This window comes from Pseudophryne corroboree, chromosome 3 (assembly GCF_028390025.1).
Source record: "Pseudophryne corroboree isolate aPseCor3 chromosome 3, aPseCor3.hap2, whole genome shotgun sequence".
Lineage (NCBI taxonomy): Eukaryota > Metazoa > Chordata > Amphibia > Anura > Myobatrachidae > Pseudophryne > Pseudophryne corroboree.
The window spans coordinates 190,407,674-190,426,576 of NC_086446.1; the positions used below are offsets into that span (position 1 = coordinate 190,407,674).

An 18,903-nucleotide genomic window follows, 5' to 3' on the forward strand; every position below is an offset into this window, starting at 1 on the left:
ATAGTGTGCCCATGTCTCCTGCGGATCCCGTCTATACCCCATGGTCCTTTTGGAGTCCCCAGCATCCTCTAAGGACTAGGAGAAAAGGATTTACCGGTAGGTATTAAAATCCTATTATTACATTTACACATACAGCTGAACACTTTATTTGTGAAAGATAGAATATACCTTATGTTTCGTTATGTCCTCTAATAAACGTCAGCTATTTAATTAAAATAGACTTTAATGTTACTGTATATGGATGGGACTGACTGCAGGACACTGATGTATTTATAATTGGTGCAATGTGTGTGGTGCACACGGGCCCCTGAGTCCAGAGGGCCCACACTGCACATGCTGCACCTATTTCTTGAATACTTACCCCTCCGGAGTCCCACGCTGGCAGCAGCAGCGCTGCAGAAATCTCTAGGTAAATGGCGCAGCAACCATTTTCCCGGAGTTTCGTGCATGCGCAGTAGATAAATCACTGGAAAATGTCCACCGTACCATTTTCCCGGGGATCTGTGCAATAGAGTCTGAGCCCTCTAGTGCTCAGACTCCACAGCGCTGCCGGCAGAGAGGAGGGGGCCTGGACGGAAGAGGTTGGACACCTCCTCTCTTAAAACGACCCTGCTGCAGGAGCTGTTTGTTCGGCTGGTAACAGGGGTGTAGCTGGAAGTTTGTGGGCACTATAGCAACATTTTGAAGGGGACCCACCCTAATGCTTCTAGAGAGACACCTCTCACTGCTGCAGTTGTTATTTTATCCCCCATAGTAGTGCCCTAGTTCATTTTGTGTATATAACAGGAGAAGAAGGAAAGAAAGAACGAAAGGGGGGAGGGCGGGGTGGGGGTCATCAATGTGTGATATTCCTTAGAGGCTTGATTCAGAGATGTACAGTGCACTAATGCATTCGCAGCTGCAAATTTGTAAGCAGAGACAGCGCGAAAATATGCTAATGTTAGTCACGTGGATTTGTATTGAAATGCCCACATGTGGCGTTGCCTTGGGTTACGGCGATTCCGTAAAGTTGCATGTTATGACTGTACGTATGCATTCTTTGTACCCTGGGTAAACTGTCCTTACAGTCCTATGAGTAATACCCCAGGATGTGACCATGATGAGGTGAATTATTATAGTGCTCCCAAAATGTATATTTTAGAAATGTCTTTGGTATGAATTGCTAGTCTCAAAACTTTATCTGCATTGTGTAAGCTACTTGCTGACGAAGTGGCAAGGTGTGAACTAAGAATCTCATGAAGGGTAAAACCAGCTCCTTACTGCCATGTTACAGGCTGTCAGGTATTTTCGAGAATGAGCGAAAAGAGAGACATTGCCCATGGAGAGAAGCTGCTATGTACATTTGTATATAATGCACTTGATAAAAGTTTCTTCAAAACTGGTTGCCATGGACAACCTCTCCACTGGCTCACTTCTCCACTCTTTTCACCGCTTCGTGAATAAGACCCCTTAGTTAGTTTGAAAAATTATAGGAACTGAAAGATTGGAACTTTCTCTCTCTCCAAGGTGTAGAACATCTGACTCCATTTCAAGTTATGCATTCCCACTCCTACTCCTCTCCCGGTGTGTGCCCTCCTCTTTGCTGCCCCCCCCCCCCCCCCCCCCTTCACCCTCCATGCTGACAATATTGTCTGTATGTCAATGCATCATTTGTTGTAGCCAGCTCCCCTACCACCATAGGCAAGTCCAATGCAGGTGCTGCTACGTGAGGGGCCTCTGAGCAAAAGACCTGACCAGTAAGTAATACAAACTGCCCACCAGATAGGCTGCCCGGCTGCAGAGTACTGCAGTCACCCCGATTTATTGCCTGGTCTCTCTGGCTGCAGAAATCACTTTGCTGCCATGGCCTGAAGGCAGATATACAAATGTAAACAGCTCATAACCGTTCACACTCAGCCAATAAGAAGTGGCTGCCTTTCATCATTATCATCCACGAATATTTTGTACCTGGGGTCTGTGCTGTGTCTAAGATGCATTTGCATATACAAGTTACTTTAGTCGCCCAAGGCTTACACCTGTCGTCTCATCCCCGAGCCTCTTCTGTTTCCGAAAGCAGTTGTAAGTGCAAAAACACTGTGCCAGCCCCAGGAGGAGGTTCTCATATAAGGGGACATTTACGAAGCAGTGATAAGAGTGGAGAAGTGAGCCAGTGGAGGAGTTGCCCATGGCAACCAATCAGCACTGAAGTAACATCTATAATTTGCATACTATAAAATTATACAGAGCTGCTGATTGGTTGATGGGGCAACTTCTCCACTGGCTCACTTCTCTGCTCTTATCACTGCTTAGTAAATGTCCCCCTAAGTGTACTACAGCTTTTCCTGACACCAGAGGAACCTTATACAAACAGAAAACTGTTAATTGAACATTCGTCACTAGGAATGTGTTAACCTGTATTTGAGTAACGAGTTTACAGAATGTACCTGGCATAGAGCAATGCCCATAACTTCTATCACTTATATCTGCTTGCTATGAGTAGAAAGGATGTGTAGAATATATTTTAAAATAAAATGTTTTATTCTTTTGGATGGATTGCAATATCTGTTCAATTGCTCACACATCTGTTAATGTTGTGCTATGTAATAAACTGTATATAACATAATATGATTTAGTGGTTTCCTGGAGCAGGAAGGATACAGCTGAGCAGGGAAAGAAAAAAAAATCAAAACTGACAACCCTCATAAAACAAGTTCTAAGCCATTGTACAAAGACATATATGCACAAGTGACCATTCCCAGTGGAGTGCATGTTACGGGTTCCAAATCGGAGAGAGTAGATAGTAGCATGTCTTCTAAATATGGAACCTGTGTGGTCTTGTAAAACAATCCTCATCGTATATATTCATTGTGATGTTAACGCTCAAATTCAAGATGCTTTAAGTTTACGTGAATAGCAGAACTGCAGGGTAAGGTCAACAAATAACCTTTAGCCCTTGGAAACATGAGTGTTACGTTTGTGCTTTCCACAAGTAATGGGTCGTTACTCCTATGCTCTGCTCAGCAAGTTTTCAGAATTTCTGCTTTATCTTTAAATCATCACTAGCGGAGGTGACACAGATGTTGCCATCTGTGAATTCTGTTCAAAAATAATGTGAAGACTGGGATCACCCCTGTGTCATACCTCCCAACTGTCCTGATTTTAGTGGCACAGTCATGATTTGAGAGAAGTGTCCCACTGGTTGCTACAACTTGCAGATGTTCCGTTTCCCTATGTGAGCAGGTGCCTCTTGTACTTATGGCAGTACAACAGTGATTTCGGGTAAGGAAAGTAGTTGGTTTTATGGACATTTGTACAATTGTGTGACTGAGTTCATATAGAGTATATTTGTCCTTATAAATGTGTACCGAGTGTCTCTTTATGTACACTGGATGTTATAATAGTGTATTACACTGACCCTTGTGTAATGTAAAATGTATATTTAATTTCCACAGATTATTTATCCTGATTTACCTGTGTAGACCAGAGTGAGTACTGAAGGCAAGAAAACCAGTAAGTGTAGACAGTAAGTCTGTAATACTAACTGATCATGAACGCGCCCGGCTGCTGAGACCTCGAGCAGGTCCGGGTGTTTGGGGTGCGTTTCCACTGGGGGGTATGGGACAGTGCCCCTTCCTTGTGTAAGGTTATATCACACCTCTGCATTCCAGGGCCCTTACAGAAGCACAGGTAAACTATAACCTCCCCACTCTCAGGTGTGTTTTATGCCACTGTACTAGGCTATAAGAAGCAGCTTTGTCATTAGATTTTTTTCCAAGGTTTGTTTCTTCAGAAACCTAATGATGATAATTCTTCAGTTTTTGTTTATTCTGAAATTGTTGACAAGTGTGTGGATGATAGATAGATAGATTCATTAGATTTAATATAATCAAATATATATGGAAAAATGTATCAATAATTCAGGTAGTACATAGGTAAATTAACATTATATAATACTGTATTTGCCTGGCTAAAAGCAAAGCTCGGTATTTCTCTGAGAGATGCCATGCATAACATGGCCAATAAGTGTTATATGTACTTAAATATGAGGTTTAACTCATAGTATAACAGAGTCAGGGGAGCAGGGAGCATCTCCTGGGGCAGATGGCAGGAGGCAGCAGCTGAGAGATCACACAAATCTGTTGGTTTGGTGCAACTGGCTTTAACCAGTTTTATTGTGCAGAAAAATAGAAATAAACATCAAAATAAATACTTTGCCGTCCGGCATTAACTATACACAGGCATTAAGGGCCACATTGGCCTGGAGCTGAAGTGTTCAAGGGCCTACTGTGAGATGCAGAGGAGCTGTGATCAGTGTGGGTGGAACCAGAGCCACGTGGTATGTACACCTCCTACACTATCAGCTCCACTGTTTCCCTGAGTACATAAAAATACAAAGATTGCATATATTTCTGTGAAAACTAGAAAAATTATTTAATACTTATGATTTATGGCTGACTGTGTGGCCGGTCATCGTTATGTTGCCATTACGATAGGCCTATTTTTTATGTGGAGGCCTGGAGCTGTAGCTCCATCTGCCCCATTGTTAATATGGCCCTGCACAGGATAAACCTAAGTCACTAAAAAACAATACAGGACATTTTTACCAGGCACAGCTCACAGGATTTCAACAGCAGGTTACTCTCACAGAGACTCCATAGTCTCTCCTTTTCCACAAGCAGAATTGATCAGGCTGACGGCCTTATTAATACACGCATACAGCTGAAATGCTTAATTAGCCTTCTGTGAGGCTTAATGCCCAAAGATCAGAACTGGGCTAAAAATGGATGGAGAACATACCCTACTCTTCTCATACACAACCCCAGGACCCTAACACAGTTTTTACCAAAAGCTCTCAGCAGAACCAACTCAATTTTCCTGGGGTTTTAAAACCTATAGGAAAGAAACCTGGGGCAAATATACCTGCCTTCCACCACTATTCCAGTGATCTTGTCACATATAGAAATAACATTTTTTTTCACAGTAGCAGCATTTAACATCTGCACACAAATTAGCTCATTTACTGCCCCATCAGTGTTCATGTAAGCAACGTAAGAAACGTAGGAAGAAAAACGAGACCACAGCTTCCTACTACCGCTTTGTCAGTTTAGAAATACCCTTTTGTTTTATTTATTGTGTTTTATCCCAGTACTTGAGTTTTTTTAAATTGTTGTTAATAAACAATATTTAGTGCAACACAAGTGAAAGGGCCTGATTCACAGGCAGGTCTGTATGCAGCTGCATTCGGAATCCGGGTATATTGCTAACGGAATGCTAATGTGACTATAAGCATGTCCCATCACACCACCCACTGTTTTCTGTTCATAGACTTACCTGTCAATAGTATCTGTCGAAGTCGAAAAATATTGCAGTACACACATCACGTACAAACTACACACAGATGGCCTCCATGCGCGTACTTATTCTGCTGTGCGTGCACATATTCGCAACTTGTGTATGGTCGCTACCGCGGTCCTGCGTATTAGCGCGTGGTATGGGTAATTATGGTAGAGTTTGTGATCGCATGGGAAAGCCATAAAAACACATTACATATTTAATCCAAATAGTGCACAATGTACACATAGTCTCCCTGCATCACACCAGCAAGTTGCAATAGTTTAAATGGTATCAGAACAAAGGGATTCACTTTTACAGGATAGGAGGGGACAGAACAAGGTTATAAAGTGGTGTTTGGTATCCAGCTGTAGGGTATATTAAGGGAAATATTCCGGTGTTGATTTGCAGAAGATTGCACGCTCCTGCGTATAGTTATGCGCAGGAGCAGAATATAAATATTAACTGTATTTACTGTACATTTGTTATGCGGTGGGAACCCAGAGGAGACCACCTGCAAGTGCACCTGGAACAGACATCGCCCACCTATTCAAACCAACCTATGACCTCTCCTGTACTGTAAATGACCATCCCTGTGTCCAATGGACAAAGAGATTACAGTATCCATTGTATTAGGTTTTGGACTATTGTATAAAAGAGCCAGCTGCATGCCCGGCCACACACAGACTCTGAAGGTCATCTACCTTGATGACTGAGGACCAGACTGGGAAGCGCAGGCGAAACCAAACACGTATGTACCATTGATTGTAGCCATTATTCTATTGTATTTTATTGTATTGTATTGTTATTGTAACCCCCTTTCAGTCATTATATGTTGGTGTGTCGGAACACAGCATTTTAAGTACAATCTGGTGTCGTGTCTCCTTTCCTTGCTAAGGTTATAAGTGTATTTCAGTCACACATGCAGCTGCTAGTGCTCACGGTGTATCTTTGGGTGTATACGCACTGAGTGTACTTTGTACGGCCAGCGCGGCGTTTGTACGCAAAGTATGTACACGGTACGGGGCTCTGTAAGCTAATGGTGTAAAAAGTACGTAGGCTAAGGATTGAGTACGGCGGCCGCAGCGGCTCCATTTAAAGTGTATTGAATGTCTTTTTAAAGTGTTGCTTTTAGTCCTGTACGTAAACAGACGTTTACAATTGGGGGCTCGATCCGGTTTTCACATGCTCACAGCCTAACAGGTCATAGCAGACTTAATCTAGCAGCAAAGGGTGGAAAGTTATCCTACGTAACCTTTTCCTGATCGGTGGATTTTCTGAAAACCCTATTTGTGTGCTGTTAGATTGCGTCTGCTCTGTCTGGTCTGCAGAGGTGCTGATAGAACCCGTAAAACAGGAAAAAAGCTATTTAAAAATCTGTGAATTTTTTTTGGGCGCCAAAAGTGTACACAAAGGGCACCTATACTTTGCATACTCTCTCACATTGTTGCTGCAAGATTTAGATTTCTAGATTTGTTTAGATCTGTGTGAAATTGGATACATTTGTTGCTATATAGTTAAATTTGAAATAAAAGTGTTTAAGGAAGTAAATATAAAGCACAACACGCAAGTCTGGCCCTGTCATAAAGGGTTACACAGAACAAGCGGGGATTGTGTTTGTGAGTGATTATAGTTAGCATTGCTCACATTTATAGAGGTGTGATTTGTTTTATTGCGGACGCACGGTTTTGTACACATGTCTCGGACAAAGTACAGGACTGCGCACGCAGCGTAAAAGACACGCATGGTCGCGTGTTTACGCAAAGTGCGTAAGAGTGCGGACGCTAAATACAAATTACACGATAGTTTTGTTCAGTTAAAAGGTGGGACAGTAGCCATGCTACAATAGCACATAACTATCCGGTTTCAAAAGCAGATTAGTATAAGACTTTTGTTTAAACTGTATTGCCTCTGGGGATAAAGCTGCCGATCAGAACGAGTGAAAAAAATTTCTGTACAGAAAAACAAAGCATATTTAAGTGAGTGAAAGTAGGAGTGAACGTATTGAACCACGGGAATTCGGGATCCCGTCGTTGGTACACCAAGTGAGTGGCGGCTTGGTGGCGTGAGGCGGCTGACTCACGTTAGTATAGATTGGAATACATATGTCGTGAGGAGACTTACACAGGAGCTTGGTAGGGAATTGTAAACTTGGTGACCCATATAGTTTTGTTGGGTACGCTCCGGCTGAGGTTTCGCAGCTTGTGATTCGATTCCAGTGGTCGTAGGGTGGATAGGTAACAAGTACCTATACGCTGTGTGATTAGACCGCATGTTTGTGGGTGCGATACATAGCGCAACTTGATACCCCTTTTACGAGCTTTTTGCGTAAAGTCATGGTATCATTATCGCTGTATAGAGCATACGCAAGCGTGATTTGTGTACAAGTGCATAAAGGGAGTTTTCGCTGGTCTCTCTCAGGAAAATCTCCCAACAGCAGATATTTACTGGAAAAGGTAAAAACTTCCAGTAAATATAGGTCAATTAGGGGCCCTAAGTTGGGTACATCGCCTTCGCTATCGACAGTGTATGGTAGTACCGGCCAACGTGGGCGAGAGTGGGTGAAAGCGATCTGAGAACTTTCACCGTCTGCTTATATTGAGTATTTTGGTGTTTGTGGGAAAAGGCCCACAATTATGGGAGCCAGTTGCTCAACTAAGGGACGTATGGTAGCCAGGGTTCAGGCAGATGAGTTGCGGACCAAGGGGTCCGCGAGGTTTATAATGTGTGAGAAATATGGTCCACACTCTGAAGTTTATTGTGACGAATGTGTGCGTATGACTGACAACGATAGGGTGGGCAGCTTTGAACCAGAGGTACTGCAGAATTTAGGCAGTAAAATATGTCTGCTTAAATCCAGAAAACAAAGGATTAGACATAATGATTGTTTAAAACTGTGACAACAAGAGGGGGAGATGCAAAGGGAACAAACTCGCAAAGCAAGTTCCAAACCTAGCAGGAATGAGGGCACAAACACACCATTATCGACACAGGTCAAGAGGGAAGAGATAGCTACAGTCAATGGTATATTTATGAATGATAGTAGAATGCAAGAGAAATGTATTAACCCTAATTTTTGCAAGATGTATCCTGTTTTGAAGTCTTTTCCCTCTGAGGAAACGACCAGACTGTGCCGGTCGAGAAACGCGTCAGGGCTGTTTTAGGATCCGACTACCTCTCATCTAACCACCTTTACCTCTCACGGATTTCACCCGTTCCAGCTCTACTCCACTGTCGGGTCAAAATCTGCCCGAGCAGAGCCACCTGCACTGGTCCCTTCTGCAATACGGGGACCGTGGCTGTCAGCTCATCGCCTCGGATCAACGGCATCTCGGTTAATTACAGCACCGTCAGATGATCCGTAGGAGCGGTGAGCGGTTAGGAGTCTGACACGACACAGCAAGGAGTGAGCAGTGGATATAGCCGCTGGAACCAGCAGGCACCCGAGCACTTGCTAGTGCTATACGTACACCAAGGAAGCGGTAAGCGTCATTATCCTGATATGAGGCTATATTAAATTGAACGGAACTGGTGCTATGTCCATTGGAGGTAATTTACAGATGTCCGATCTATAACCAACAGTGCACTTTGTATACATCTGACTTTTATTTGAACAAATCAATATAAGTATGAGATTGTTACATGGACAATATCCAGATTTTCAGCATTCAAACATCAGCTGCTAAATTTTAGGACTATCAATTCATATCGTCACTATACCAGTTTATTAGTGCACTGGACTGTGTGGAATATATGGAGTTGCAGTACGGAATTTTATTGTTCTTAATATATGTATACCGCATTTTGTGATCACTGTTTTATTAAAATTGTGAACTTTCGTTAAGTCTGCCTGCGCTCTCTTGTTCAGTTCTTTTTGGTTTCCATTTGTTTAGGGATCGCTAATACCCTATTCCTTTGAGAGCGGCAGGCAGCGTTTCAACATAGGCTCAGGGAGGCGCCCTTCTCTCTTGTAGTTAAGTTCCAAACCTAGCAGGAATGAGGGCACAAACACACCATTATCGACACAGGTCAAGAGGGAAGAGATAGCTACAGTCAATGGTATATTTATGAATGATAGTAGAATGCAAGAGAAATGTATTAACCCTAATTTTTGCAAGATGTATCCTGTTTTGAAGTCTTTTCAAGGTTATAGGTCACAGGAAGATGAAGGACCCAGCCCAATCGCAGCTCACATTCAGGCAGTCGCCTTGCAGGAAACTCAGGTGGGGCCTGTCCATCCAGTTAGAGCAGTAACAATATTCCCCACTGAAAGAACTGGTGAGGTCACAGCTACCGGTAAGCGTGAGACGGGCCATGGCACAGAGACAACAACACTTTACAGCAAACAGATTAGGAACGGAATGGTAGGATTACATCCTGTCTTGGAAATAGTAACTCCCAATGGGGGAACCGATAGTCAGGGAATAATCCTCACCAGAAATAATGCAATGTATTGCCCGTGGTCCAGAGCTGAGCTGCGGTCAATCATTTCAGAATTCCCTGATCCCCGGAAACATTTAGCCAGATGTCAGAAGTTTATCAGAGATCTGGGTAATGCTCATGAACCAGCTAACAAAGATTGGCGGATATTTTAAAAAACGTGCCTACCCCCTAATATTGACACCCAGAAATTCATCACTGATTGTAGATTTGATAATGCCGATTTATTACCTTATAACATTCACTATATGTGGGTAAGAGACTCAGAACGCAATTGGCGTATGGGGTACCGTAAGGGTACGCACTTAGCGTAGCAGACGCTTAGCCGTGGTCAAGACGCACATGCGGCACGCTCGCTCACAGCTTAACGCTTGGTGTCGAGCACGCTATAGGCGGCCGACTACCGTAATGCTACGCTACCATGCAGACGCTCACGGGATGACACTCAGTAAACCTTGTATGCAACACACTGAAAGATTGAGTTTGTACTGTAAACCTTACTACTGAAATACTGTAGCGATATAACGCTGCTTGACCTTGTTAATGTGAAAGCTGTTTGAGCGATTGAGACGCTCCAAATACCCTCAGTAATGTAATAAACACACAATACCTTGCTAAGGTTCCAACACCTTTACTAACAATATTTAGCTATGTAAAAAGGGGAAACCAGTTAACAGTTCATACACTACAGACTAACATCAATATCTAAGCAGAATAACCACACATAAATATACAATAGCGGCACAATCGCAAACAATAACATACAATGAGAGAGAGAAAGAGAACGTGGCAAAATACAGTCAGAGAATAAGTTGGTTACAGAGAATAACTTACACACCGGGGAACGATCGCTGCGCAGTCCTGGTACCAGCTCTCTAATTAGTCAATGATGAAAACCGTTGTGGAGAGAAGACTGAGCTGGCCAGGCTGGCTGTTCTTATATACACTGCGTACAGTACACTACAAAGGGACCTATAATCTCATTGTTCATTGGACACAGGAATGTCTCCCCGCATTATAACAAAAGGTCATAGGTTAGTTTGAACAGATGGGCTGTGACTATATCGAACTGCTCAGGTGGGAGGGAATCTCAGGATTCCCGCCGCATGGATAATGAACCGCAAATATAGTAAATGTCCAGAAAGTACTAATAGACATAACTATACGCAGGAGCGATTAATCTTTACCTAACCAGCACCGGATTGTTTCTAATAAAATGTTCTTTAGTTAGGTACCAAACACCACTGCTCAAACCCTGTCTGACCCTTCGTATCATGCAAAGAGGAATTCCTCTGTCCAGGGACCAGTTACAATAAACAAACTTACAGTTATCATCAAGGGGAACATTATCTATAAAACATACTATTTGGATTTACTATGTAACGATTGAGTCGCCCGCCAGACGCACACAAACTCTACCGTAAATGCACATACCACGCGCCCGAGCGCACGCCCGTGGAGGCGTCGTCACGCAACTGCGAATATGCGCACGCACGGGAAAAAATGTGCATGTGCAGCGGGCAAGCGCATGGGGTGAATATATGGCAACGTGTAGGATGATATTTTTCCGACTTTGACAGATTAGAGTCGGATAGTCCTATGACTGACGGAAACAATCAGGAGAATGTAGAACAAATTAACAGGCAACTAGAGTTGTATTTCCCCACTACTGTTAAGTGGAGAAGAATTTTCTTCATAAAACAGAGGAAAAATTAAATGGCATCTGAATATTTTCATCGGGCCCTGCAAATAATGGATAGATACGTTGGGATATCAGATACAGGGAACGATGCAAATTATAGGGAGGTGGCTGTCTCTGTGCTAATGGATGGTCTCAATAAGACAGTAAGGGACAGGGTTCAAACATATTTGCCTAATTGGAGAGGGGCCACAGTAGCTTGTCTTAGAGAGTGCGCAATTGAACACCACAAGAATATTGCTAGGCGCAGAGAACAACAGGAGGAGAAGCTGATGACAATAAGTTTACAGGCTCTGACAGGAAAGCCCCATCAGACCAAACCCCAGACCCCTGCTGTTTGGAAAAGACCGAGAATATGTTACATTTGTAAAAATAAAGGGAATTTTGCTAGAGACTGTAAGAGTAGTAGAACACACAGTCAATATAGACCCCTAGACAGAGAAAACAAGCCACATTATTAAACATATAGACGGGATCAAGGGACATATAGTAAGGAATCACGAGCCATATAGAAAACACAGATTGGGTTAATGGGAAGAACGGAATAAATGCAACTTTACCCTTTTGATAAAACTTGCTGGGGTTAAGATGAGGCCTCTAAACTTTTGCTTCTTTCTCTAGCAGAAATGGCCCCTGATTAACTTAACAGGAGTTTTGTTAGATATGGTATACATATAGTGTGCTCCCGCCCAGGAAGTACAAAGTATGTTGGATACCCACGAAGACTAAGGTTGCATTTCACTGTTCTAGATGCATGTCTATCACAGGTAGAGGAAATTATCTCACAGATACCGGGTTCCCTACGAACTTAGGATGGACAGGACACTGGATTGATGGCTGGGATAGTCCCAGTAGAGATACAACACACATAGAATTTTTTTTTAGGGGTATAGACAGTAGAGAATCACTTCCCCATAGTGCCCAATCCAGTTGTCAAATTTGATAAAATCCTCTTTGCTTCTACAAACTTATATGTTACTAACCTCTATGTGATTTTTTCTTCAAAGTTTCCCCTCATCTCTTACGTTCACCGACAGGAGGGTACAATACATGGACCCGAGTACAGTTCAAACGCCACATGCCTACTCGGTCCTTCAGAGTTCTGCCCAAATACAGTATATCTCACCAGCATAAGGACACCAGTATTAATGCAGTGTGCCTGGTCATGCACAAAGGGTGGAGAATAAGAATACTGGTGAAGGGAGACTGTGCACAGACACTGATATGCATGATGGTGTGACAGCCTGTTGGTGAATGCCAAACCTGACATTTTCTTTTTTATTTACTATTTTTCCCCTCTCTTCTCTCATCCAGAGACGGTTTACTTCACACAACGGTTTACTTCACACGATAGTAATTGAAATGCAAAATTTGTGTTTTCTACAGGAAAAGGCAGTCTGGAAGTCGAAGGGGTATGGTCAGGAGTCCTCATGACTTTGGACAGGTGGACACGGTAAGCTGGTGGCCCCCAGAGCATATCTTCCAAGTCTAGCTGAGGCGGCACACGGTCTGACTCATCTGGGTAAACAGGGTATGTGCAAGTTGGTAAGAGCCTACTGGTGTGCGCCAGGATTCTCTTCTCATGCAGGTAAGAGAGCTTGCTTGAGGAAGAATATTGGAAAGACAATACCAACAGAGCCATCCCATATCCCTCCTACAGACGGACCTTTTCAGGTAATACAAATCGATTTCATACAGTTACCACCCTGTAGGAATTTGAAATATGTGTTAGTTTGTATTGATGCATTTTCCAACTGGGTAGAAGCGTTCCCTGCTGCCACAAATACTGCTACGTTCACTGCAAAGAACATTGTGCAGGAATTTGTGTGTAGATATGGTATCCCTAGAATGATTGAAAGTGATAGGGGTACCCATTTTACAGGTGAAGTCTTTCAGGTCATGTGCAAACTAATGGGAATTAATACAAGCTGCATACTCCGTACCGGCCACAGGCGAGTGCAAAGGTAGAGAGAGTGAACAGCACTATTAAGAACAAGCTGAGCAAAGTAATAGCTGAAACTGGATTGTCGTGGCCAGAAGCTTTGCCACTAGTATTGTACAGCATCAGAACCACTCCCAGGTCTCCACTTAACTTATCACCCTTTGAAATTCTTTTTAGTCGACAACCTCATGTAATGATAGACCCCCAGGATGATTTGAAATGCAATAATTAAGTGACTGTGAAATATTTGGTTGGGATGAGCCAGCAACTGAGAAATCAACAAAGAAATCTAAAGCTGGTGATTCCTGACCTACCGAACAGTAATTGTCATGACATTGAGCCTGGGGATTATGTGATGATTCGAAATTTCTTACGCTCAGGTTGCCTCATAGACAGGTGGGAAGGACCATACCAAGTCTTGTTAACCAGCACAACAGCATTGAAGGTCACCGAAAGAGAGACTTGGGTCCACTCGTCCCACTGCAAGAAGGTCGCTGACCCGGAGAGAACTCGTGACAAAGAGCAGAGTGTAGAGAACCTCGAATCACTAGAGTGTTTGTTCCGGGAAAGTTGAGATGCAGGACTGTTGAAAGGCACCTGAGCATGGAGAGCAACAAGATCTAGGACGGTTGTCGCACCATTTTCTTTTTTTCACCTCCCCCAGCATTTTCCTTTCTTTTCTCCTTCTTATTTTCCTTCTTTCCCCTAACGAAATGGATCTATTACAAGAGACTGCGTTTCGGGTTCGACTAGTAATTCTGTTTTTGATCAGGACAATTTGCTTTGGTGAGGGTCCCAGAGAGGTCGAGCAGGGATCTGGAATGGGTTCTGATGGCAAGTACGAATTTGTAGGATCTCAGGAGCAGCACATCACTCGACTAAAGGCTGGTATCAGTAAGCGCTCTGGTAGTCATGGAGCTCGGAGGCACTGTGAAGGGTTATTGTCTGATGAATATTGTATTTGTAGGAATTGTGAGAATATAGTTGAGAATGGGTGCATCCAGAGATGTCAGTCCAACCTTAATATCAACATGGACCGCCATCCATTGAGTGACTACCACTCACTAGTGGGTAAGGTCTTAAACCAGACAGAATGCTGGGTGTGTTCACAGGAACCTCAAGGTCAGAGTAAGTCAGGATTAGTACCATACCCTTTAGCAATAGATGAGGTACTCGAATTACGGGGTGGGAGACCGGTGGACAAGAAATTCAATATCTCCAGGCCCCCTAGTTTGAAGCTCCACCAGTATCATGTAGACAGGTCCTTATTGTGTTTTAATATTTCCAATTACCGAAAACCAGGAAATTGGGAAGTGACGTGGAATAACCAGACAATGACCTTTTCACACAGAGCTGATAGGATACCTATAGACTCTGAACTTGTACGCCAAATAGCCAACAGTGGGAGGTATTTACAGTATAGGTATACACGTGGAAGCAAGATCATGTGGGTTGGAAAAGTATCGTCAGGGTATTGTGCCCATATCATCCAGCCCGATACTTGTACTGAGCAGATGGGAGAACTAGGGATTGGTTTCTTTACTTGGAAAGTTTGCAATATGGTGATGTTACATTTTGTCCCCTATGTTCTCCCAGATGATGCCTATTTCATATGTGGGAGGAAAGCGTACAAGTGGCTTGCCCCGAGTTCAGAGGGATTGTGTTATATTGGGAGAGTACTACCGGAGGTCATGACCATAACCCATGATAAAATGAAAGACGTTCACCGCAGTGCTCAGACTTCTTATACTCATACTCACTATGAACACATCATCAAGAGACACCTCATAGATAGGGCAGAGCACGCAGCATCTGATTTGGGATTCAGTTCCTTCTCGCATTAGACATCACCCGTACTGCCAGAGGAACTATAAATTATAGGTATATCCATGCGCTAGCGAACTTGATAGATAATATCACAGAGATGTATGATGACACCTTCAGGTATACGGGAAGGGAGTTACAAGCCTACAAGAAGGAACTGATCCAGCACAGGATGGTCCTTAATTACGTCACAGCCGTGACAGGTGGGTACTGTGTTACTCTGGCAACTCAATATGGTGTGAAGTGCTGTACATATATTACGAACAGCACTGACGACCCCACGGAGATCATCAATCAGAAGATGGACGAGATCTTGCAGTTGAAGGGGGAGCTCAGGAGGAAGCACAACCTTACCTTAGCGACTGTGGGTAATGAACTGACCGGCTGGGTCTCATGGTTGAATCCACGCAAATGGTTCTCAGGTTTAGGAGAGTGGGCTCAAAATGTCATTATGAGTGTAGGGAAGTTTCTCCTTTGTATCCTGGGAGTCATCATAATTATTGGTTTGATATTTAGGTGTGTTCAAATTCTAACGCGGCGCAAGCACGGCACAAATTTGATGAGTCTAAGGAGTGAGGGCGCTGTTACAGCAGCAGATTTAATTTATGATCCATCCATAGAGACAGCGTTATTATAAGGATTGCAAAGTAATTTCATGGCCTTTTTCTTTCACCCGTTTTTCTTTGTCTCCCCCTCTGCCCAGATACATCCAACCAGAAAAGATGTCAGCCCTACCCAAAATGTTTATGTGAATGTATTTTTATATATGTGTCTTATTTTCATCTCTGCAACCTCCAGTTAATGGCACACATAGTCGACAGGTGATACCCACATATACTAGCACTCACATATGTTCCCCCTCCATGTATCATCAACTAAATGTGCACCCCATTTGTTGGAACAAGAAGCCGAAAAGAGCTCGGTAGTGTTTGTTGGCCCATTTACAGACCCTTAATATGGGATGAGAAGGATTTAATGTATACTTCGCAATACCTCTAAGCTTATTCAGAACATATATGGCACAATGATACATGCCCCTCAGACATTGATTCATACATACATGCTTTTACTATCCCACTAGGTCATATATTTCCCACCTGCAACTCTCCTCCGATCATCCAAGCTTCTGTATATATTGTATAGATAATTTTCTGTTTAGTGATTAATTAGTGGCAGTTATTGGTGACTGCCAAAGGGTGGACTGTCGAAGTCGAAAAATATTGCAGTACACACATCACGTACAAACTACACACATGTGGCCTCGATGCGCGTACTTATTCTGCCGTGCGTGCACATATACACAATTTGCGTATGGTCGGTGTTGGTTTGCAGAAGATCGCACTCTCCTGCGAATAGTTATGCGCAGGAGCAGAATACAAATATTAACTGTATTTACTGTACATTTGTTATGCGGCGGGAACCCAGAGGAGACCACCTGCAAGTGCACCTGGAACAGACATCGCCCACCTATTCAAACCAACCTATGACCTCTCCTGTACTGTAAATGACCATCCCTGTGTCCAATGGACAAAGAGATTACAGTATCCATTGTATTAGGTTTTGGACTATTGTATAAAAAAGCCAGCTGCATGCCCGGTCACACACAGACTCTGAAGGTCATCTACCTTGATGACTGAGCACCAGACTGGGAAGCGCAGGCGAAACCAAACACGTATGTACCATTGATTGTAGCCATTATTCTATTGTATTTTATTGTATTGTATTGTTATTGTAACCCCCTTTCAGTCATTATATGTTGGTGTGTGGGAACCCGGCATTTTAAGTACAATCTGGTGTCGTGTCTCCTTTCCTTGCTAAGGTTATAAGTGTATTTCAGTCACACATGCTGCTGCTAGTGCTCACGGTGTATCTTTGGGTGTGTACGCACTGAGTGTACTTTGTACGGCCAGCGCAGCATTTGTACGCAAATTACCGTACACGGTACAGGGCTCTGTACGCTAATGGTGTAAAAAGTACGTAGGCTAAGGATTGAGTACAGCGGCCGCAGTGGCTCCATTTAAAGTGTATTGAATGTCTTTTTAAAGTGTTGCTTTTAGTCCTGTACGTAAACCGCTGTTTACATATCAGTGCTTACACCTACCTTGTTCTAGGTGCAAGAGATATGAATGTGTCTGTGTACATGTGGTAGGGAATATAGAATGTAAGCTCCACTGGGGCAGGGACTGATGTGAATGGGCAAATATTCTCTGTACAGCGCTGCGGAATATGTGTGCGCTATATAAATAACTGGTAATAAATAAATAATAAATAAGAGATGCATCTGAAATAGGCGTCCCCTTAGTTTACGCATGACTCAGAATATGATATAACCATGGCTACGTGCTTATGACGCTACAGTATGTCCACTCGTGGCAGGTTTAATACTTAAGCCATACCTCCCAACATTCACAGGAGGTAAAGAGGGACATTCTGTGTGTTGAAAAAGGGGTGTGGCATGCAAGAAAGGGGCGTGGCTTCACAGGATGCCTCGATCGCGGGCCACACCTCCCATTTCAGTCACAGTGGGGGCATGGCCATTCCTCCCAGGAATAGACGCTGCCCTGCTGTGAACTGAGCAGAGCAGCGAGTGACTGGAGCCTCCCAACTCCCCCACCACCACCGGGACACTGCGTCCCACAGGAGGGACAGCAGGACAGACCCAAAAAAACGGGACTGTCCCACAAAATCGGTACAGTTGGGAGGTATGCTTAATCATCGGGGTGATGAATAGGCCCCTAGATGCATAGAGTTCGGCACATATGTTCTTCAACGCTTAATAAAATATTTTCATCACTGTATAGCACTGTAACAGGTGGGAGAATTTGGCAAGGTGATTTATATTGATTAGCTAAACATATGCAAAGGCAAAATGTTATATACAGTTTCATTAACTAATAAATCACAAACACAATTAAGAAGCTCTGTCAGGTCTACTTTCCAATTAGATATAAAACGCAATATGGACCTAATAATTATTTGCAATGCCATCTACATACAGAACCCATCTCTTTCCCTGCTTTACCTTCCAAATAAGCGAACTTCCCAGATCTGCATCAGATCATGCAGCTCGTTGTGTTGCATGCCTTCACAGAGATACAGAAATTCATGTAGCCTATTACATTTATTCCTGGATGTTATGCTGTGTTATGAAATAAGAATACAGTCTCTCAGGGCCCACAACGGCTGTTTCTTATTAGTCTACACTACACGATTCCACTCTGATTTTCTCCCCCCCCCCCCCTCCTTGCTGCAATGAATATTCCCACATAACAACCACATGATGTATACAATAGGTCAGAGGTTAGATTTGGTATATCTCTGGAACAGTGCCTGAAAAAACACAGTATTAATTATTGGCCTGCTCTGAAGCAAGTATGAAGTGTTGTCAATCTGGGAAACATTTTATACAGTGTATATAATCAGAATAAACATACATGAGATTCAGATGTTATAGAAGTTTTTTTACATGTCCCACAAAACACGCCACACTAGGTATGGGACACACATTTTTTAAGTTTTGGTCTGCTGTGAAGCTTTCAAAGAGAAATGAGAATAATGCAGTCACTATGTTCTTGAGGCTCTAGATGTAATCCTGAATCTGAGTTCTGCTGTGCTTGGCATCCTTTTGATATGTGAACTTCAGATACCGTAGGACTGATACGGTTCAATTGACTAGGCAATACAGGTG

At 43.2% G+C, this 18,903-nt stretch overlaps 1 protein-coding gene across 1 annotated transcript in view; it reads right to left on the reverse strand.

Moving 5' to 3' along the window:
* LOC135055088 (placenta-specific protein 9-like) overlaps nt 1-18,300 on the reverse strand; it is a 145,928-nt gene extending 127,628 nt beyond the window's left edge. The window contains exon 1 of the mRNA XM_063958733.1: nt 18,238-18,300. The gene's annotated coding sequence lies outside the window, so the exon portion shown is untranslated. The remainder of the gene's footprint in view (nt 1-18,237) is intronic.
* Nucleotides 18,301-18,903: the final 603 nt, after the last annotated feature.